The 6,000-nt window shown below is 45.8% G+C and overlaps 1 pseudogene; it reads right to left on the bottom strand.

Annotated features, from left to right (window-relative positions):
* The window catches only part of LOC121844632, a 28,996-nt pseudogene extending 24,256 nt beyond the window's left edge, over positions 1-4,740 (bottom strand).
* Positions 4,741-6,000: the final 1,260 nt, after the last annotated feature.

Below are 6,000 nucleotides of genomic sequence, written 5' to 3' on the forward strand. Positions count from 1 at the left end.
ATGAACTGGTGTGGAAGCTATGATTCCCAGTGTGATGGTAGCTAATGGGCGTCTCCCGACTCAACACACACCCTGATGAACTGGTGTGGAAGCTATGATTCCCAGTGTGATGGTAGCTAATGGGCGTCTCCCGACTCAACACACACCCTGATGAACTGGTGTGGAAGCTATGATTCCCAGTGTGATGGTAGCTAATGGGCGTCTCCCGACTCAACACACACCCTGATGAACTGGTGTGGAAGCTATGATTCCCAGTGTGATGGTAGCTAATGGGCGTCTCCCGACTCAACACACACCCTGATGAACTGGTGTGGAAGCTATGATTCCCAGTGTGATGGTAGCTAATGGGCGTCTCCCGACTCAACACACACCCTGATGAACTGGTGTGGAAGCTATGATTCCCAGTGTGATGGTAGCTAATGGGCGTCTCCCGACTCAACACACACCCTGATGAACTGGTGTGGAAGCTATGATTCCCAGTGTGATGGTAGCTAATGGGCGTCTCCCGACTCAACACACACCCTGATGAACTGGTGTGGAAGCTATGATTCCCAGCGTGATGGTAGCTAATGGGCGTCTCCCGACTCAACACACACCCTGATGAACTGGTGTGGAAGCTATGATTCCCAGTGTGATGGTAGCTAATGGGCGTCTCCCGACTCAACACACACCCTGATGAACTGGTGTGGAAGCTGATGATTCCCAGTGAACTGATGGTAGCTAATGGGCGTCTCCCGACTCAACACACACCCTGATGAACTGGTGTGGAAGCTATGATTCCCAGTGTGATGGTAGCTAATGGGCGTCTCCCGACTCAACACACACCCTGATGAACTGGTGTGGAAGCTATGATTCCCAGTGTGATGGTAGCTAATGGGCGTCTCCCGACTCAACACACACCCTGATGAACTGGTGTGGAAGCTATGATTCCCAGTGTGATGGTAGCTAATGGGCGTCTCCCGACTCAACACACACCCTGATGAACTGGTGTGGAAGCTATGATTCCCAGCGTGATGGTAGCTAATGGGCGTCTCCCGACTCAACACACACCCTGATGAACTGGTGTGGAAGCTATGATTCCCAGTGTGATGGTAGCTAATGGGCGTCTCCCGACTCAACACACACCCTGATGAACTGGTGTGGAAGCTATGATTCCCAGTGTGATGGTAGCTATTCCCAGTGTGATGGGCGTCTCCCGACTCAACACAACACACACCCTGATGAACTGGTGTGGAAGCTATGATTCCCAGTGTGATGGTAGCTAATGGGCGTCTCCCGACTCAACACACACCCTGATGAACTGGTGTGGAAGCTATGATTCCCAGTGTGATGGTAGCTAATGGGCGTCTCCCGACTCAACACACACCCTGATGAACTGGTGTGGAAGCTATGATTCCCAGTGTGATGGTAGCTAATGGGCGTCTCCCGACTCAACACACACCCTGATGAACTGGTGTGGAAGCTATGATTCCCAGCGTGATGGTAGCTAATGGGCGTCTTCCCGACTCAACACACACCCTGATGAACTGGTGTGGAAGCTATGATTCCCAGTGTGATGGTAGCTAATGGGCGTCTCCCGACTCAACACACACCCTGACAAACCAGAATAGAAGGCATCTGGTGATCCTCTGGGCTAAGGTCATGGTGACTGTGTAGCTACACACACCCTGAACTGGTGTGGAAGCTATGATTCCCAGATGGTAGGGACCTGCTGGGTGATTCCCAGTGTGTGTGTGGAGTGTGTGTGTCCCAGTGTGGATGTGTGGTAGTGTGTGTGTGTGGAGTGATTCCCAGTGTGATGGTAGTGTCTCCCGACTCAACACACACCCTGTGTGTGTGGAGTGTATGTGTGTGTGTGTGTACACCCTGATGTGGTGTGTGTGTGTGTGGTAGTGGGCGTGTACCCTGTGAACTGTGTGTGTGTGTGTAGTGTGTACTCTATAATACAGGGCTTGTTGTAGGACTGTGAAGTCATTCAAACCAGGGGTGGGAGGAAAGGTCTGGTTTGAAAAGCTTCTCTGAAAACGTTATTATTTAAAAATAAATAAAAATACACAGGATAGGTGTTGTTTTACAGGGTCAGTCATCTTAGTATGATAGGTGTTGTTGTACAGGGTCAGTCATAGTAGTATGATAGGTGTTGTTTTACAGGGTCAGTCATAGTAGTATGATAGGTGTTGTTTTACAGGGTCAGTCATAGTAGTATGATAGGTGTTGTTTTACAGGGTCAGTCATAGTAGTATGATAGGTGTTGTTTTACAGGGTCAGTCATAGTAGTATGATAGGTGTTGTTTTACAGGGTCAGTCATAGTAGTATGATAGGTGTTGTTGTACAGGGTCATAGTAGTATGATAGGTGTTGTTTTACAGGGTCAGTCATAGTAGTATGATAGGTGTTGTTTTACAGGGTCAGTCATAGTAGTATGATAGGTATGATAGGTTGTTTTACAGGGTCAGTCATAGTAGTATGATAGGTGTTGTTGTACAGGGTCATAGTAGTATGATAGGTGTTGAAAAACTTTTTACAGGGTCAGTCATAGTAGTATGATAGGTGTTGTTTTACAGGGTCAGACATAGTAGTATGATAGGTGTTGTTTTACAGGGTCAGACATAGTAGTATGATAGGTGTTGTTTTACAGGGTCATAGTAGTATGATAGGTGTTGTTGTACAGGGTCAGTCATAGTAGTATGATAGGTGTTGTTTTACAGGGTCAGACATAGTAGTATGATAGGTGTTGTTTTACAGGGTCAGACATAGTAGTATGATAGGTGTTGTTTTACAGGGTCAGTCATAGTAGTATGATAGCTGTTGTTTTACAGGGTCAGTCATAGTAGTATGATAGGTGTTGTTTTACAGGGTCAGACATAGTAGTATGATAGGTGTTGTTTTACAGGGTCAGTCATAGTAGTATGTTACTCCTGGAGGAAACTAGGGTTAAGTGCCTTCCTCAAGGCACTTGGGAGATTTTCACCTTGTCGACTCGTGCAGCGACCTTTCAGCTACTGACCCTTCTGCTGTAGCTGATACATTATTAGTTAGTGAGACAGTGACTGGACCTTCTGCTGTAGCTGATACATTATTAGTTAGTGAGACAGTGACTGGACCTTCTGCTGTAGCTGATACATTATTAGTTAGTGAGACAGTGACTGGACCCTCTGCTGTAGCTGATACATTATTAGTTAGTGAGACAGTGACTGGGCCCTCTGCTGTAGCTGATATATTATTAGTTAGTGAGACAGTGACTGGACCTTCTGCTGTAGCTGATGCATTATTAGTTAGTGAGACAGTGACTGGACCTTCTGCTGTAGCTGATACATTATTAGTTAGTGAGACAGTGACTGGACCTCTCTGCTGATATATTATTAGTTAGTGAGACAGTGACTGGGCCCTCTGCTGTAGCTGATATATTATTAGTTAGTGTAGCTGATACATTATTAGTTAGTGAGACAGTGACTGGACCTTCTGCTGTAGCTGATACATTATTAGTTAGTGAGACAGTGACTGGACCTTCTGCTGTAGCTGATACATTATTAGTTAGTGAGACAGTGACTGGACCTTCTGCTGTAGCTGATACATTATTAGTTAGTGAGACAGTGACTGGACCTTCTGCTGTAGCTGATACATTATTAGTTAGTGAGACAGTGACTGGACCTTCCTGCTGTAGCTGATACATTATTAGTTAGTGAGACAGTGACTGGACCTTCTGCTGTAGCTGATACATTATTAGTTAGTGAGACAGTGACTGGACCTTCTGCTGTAGCTGATACATTATTAGTTAGTGAGACAGTGTGAATGTGTCTGCATTGTTCAGACGTTTGTACAGGAGCGGAAAAGATTATTCACTTACCACACACAGCGGACTGGTATGTGTCTGTTTTTAGGTGGTGTGTGTGTGTAGATGGTGTGTGTGTGTGTGTGTGTGTAGTGTGTGTATACATGTGTTGTGTCCATGCGTCTGTGTGTGTCTGTGTCTTTACGCGTTCGTGCTGTGTATTTGTATTTATTAGAGATCCCCCTTAGCTGCTGCCAAGACTTAGTGTGTGTGTGTGTGTGTGTGTGTAGTACATTTGCAAGTGAGTCATTTAGCAGAAGCTCTTCTCCAGAGCGACTTACAGTTAGTGCATTCATCCTTAAGACAGCTCGGTTGGACAACCACATAATCACAGTCACAGTAAGTACATTTTCCCCCTCAATAAAGTAGTTATCAGAAAAGTCCTGAGCTCGTGACTCACCACTGCTGTACGCGTACGGAGACTCTGCCGATCCATCCTGTAGGCTGTCTAGTATCTCCCCTTTCCCCACATCGCTGTCCCCGACCAAGAGGAACTTCAACAGGTAGTCATAACTCTTCACCGGGCTGCCCTGGGTACCCATCCTGCCTTCCTTACATCTGTACCCTCACACACTGGGGGAGGAGAGGGAGAGGATGGAGGCAGGTAAGGAGGGAGGGGGGGCTGGAGAGGGGGGGGGAACAGGTATAGTCTATTCCAGCAGAGAAGTTAGAGGAGTCAAGAGTCTGTGTGGTACTCCAGTTGAGAATTGTTGATTAGCCCTACGGCCCACTGTTGTGTGTCGAGGTGGAGTTGAGGCGCTGCTACAGGTTAAAACACCTGACCACCATTGTAGCTTGACAAGTCTGAATGATGCAGCAATAGTGGACACAATTAAAAAAAAAAAAAAAAGTCCCTCCAGGTTAAACAGCTTGCAGGAGTTGAAAGTACGGTGTGCCGCTCAAAACCAAAAAAACAGGAATTAGGCAGGGTACCAGTCTAATGGTCCAAACAACGTCACTGCTGAAAGCAAGCTGCGGGCAGAAGTCCTGATCTTCCAACCTCAACACCGTTTTGCAACTGGTATTTATTTAACCACCGACTTCTCTGACTGCTAGCGCTTCAAACACCTGTCACAGTTTAAAACATCGATTACATTTAAAAGACAACGCTGTTGCTTCATCAACAGACGGTCAGTAAACGAACCTTGTTGTGAGCTATCTGGCAATAACCTCTCTTTAGATGAAAACAACATATTTGTTTTGTGGACGTGACGTGAGCTAAACTGTATATGTTAAGGACGTTGCTAGTTTCCTAGTTTAGCGTACAGGCTATCTGTGTCCTTATTGTTAGCATAACGTTAGCTAGCTAGCGAGTAATGCCATTATGCTATCGCAACAAAGAAAGTGTTATCAAGAACATCTAACGTTACAGTCTATGTTGAGCCCACAAAACAAAAATGTTTATAACCTGTTTTTTTTTTAATTTTTTACTAGATAGTTAGCAACCCTGTTATAGTAATTAAAGGGTAAATAGACAGCTAGCCAGAATGGTAGCTAGCAAGCTAACTATGAACAACAGCTTTGCGTGGCTGGCAAGACAGGAGGAGCTAGTTAGCTGGGTATGCTAAGCTAGCTGGTAATGCTAAGCTAGCTGGGTATGCTAAGCTAGCTGGTAATGCTAAGCTAGCTGGTAATGCTAAGCTAGCTGGTAATGCTAAGCTAGCTGGGTATGCTAAGCTAGCTGGGTATGCTAAGCTAGCTGGGTCATGCTAAGCTAGCTGGGTATGCTAAGCTAGCTGGGTATGCTAAACTAGCTGGTAATACTAAACTAGCTAGATATTCGTGGTTAGTTGACAAGTGTCAAATCAAATCAACGACAGAGGTCAACATCCGAATTAAATAACATACCCTATATGTATCAGTATGCCAGAGCTCTCATTCATAAAAGGTAATCATTGTACGAGTAATCTCCTAACCTGTCGAAAACTGGACTATCCTCTTCCTAACTGGTTTACGATGCTGGCTTCCTTGGCACCGATTGCTCGCTAACTTCACCCGAGACTGGCTGCTCTGAAATCGGGCCCCTCTCTCTTGTCCGGACAACAAAGATCCGTAACTTCCCGACCTTTTCCTTGCCTTTTGGTTCTATCCAGAACTTGCAGCTTGCCGTATTTTCTCGTGGGTCCAAAGCACAAGTTGAGATGTAAAGGTTTTAGTCCAAGTCCGCG

Source organism: Oncorhynchus tshawytscha, unplaced genomic scaffold (genome assembly GCF_018296145.1).
Source record: "Oncorhynchus tshawytscha isolate Ot180627B unplaced genomic scaffold, Otsh_v2.0 Un_contig_1870_pilon_pilon, whole genome shotgun sequence".
Taxonomy (NCBI): Eukaryota; Metazoa; Chordata; class Actinopteri; order Salmoniformes; family Salmonidae; genus Oncorhynchus; species Oncorhynchus tshawytscha.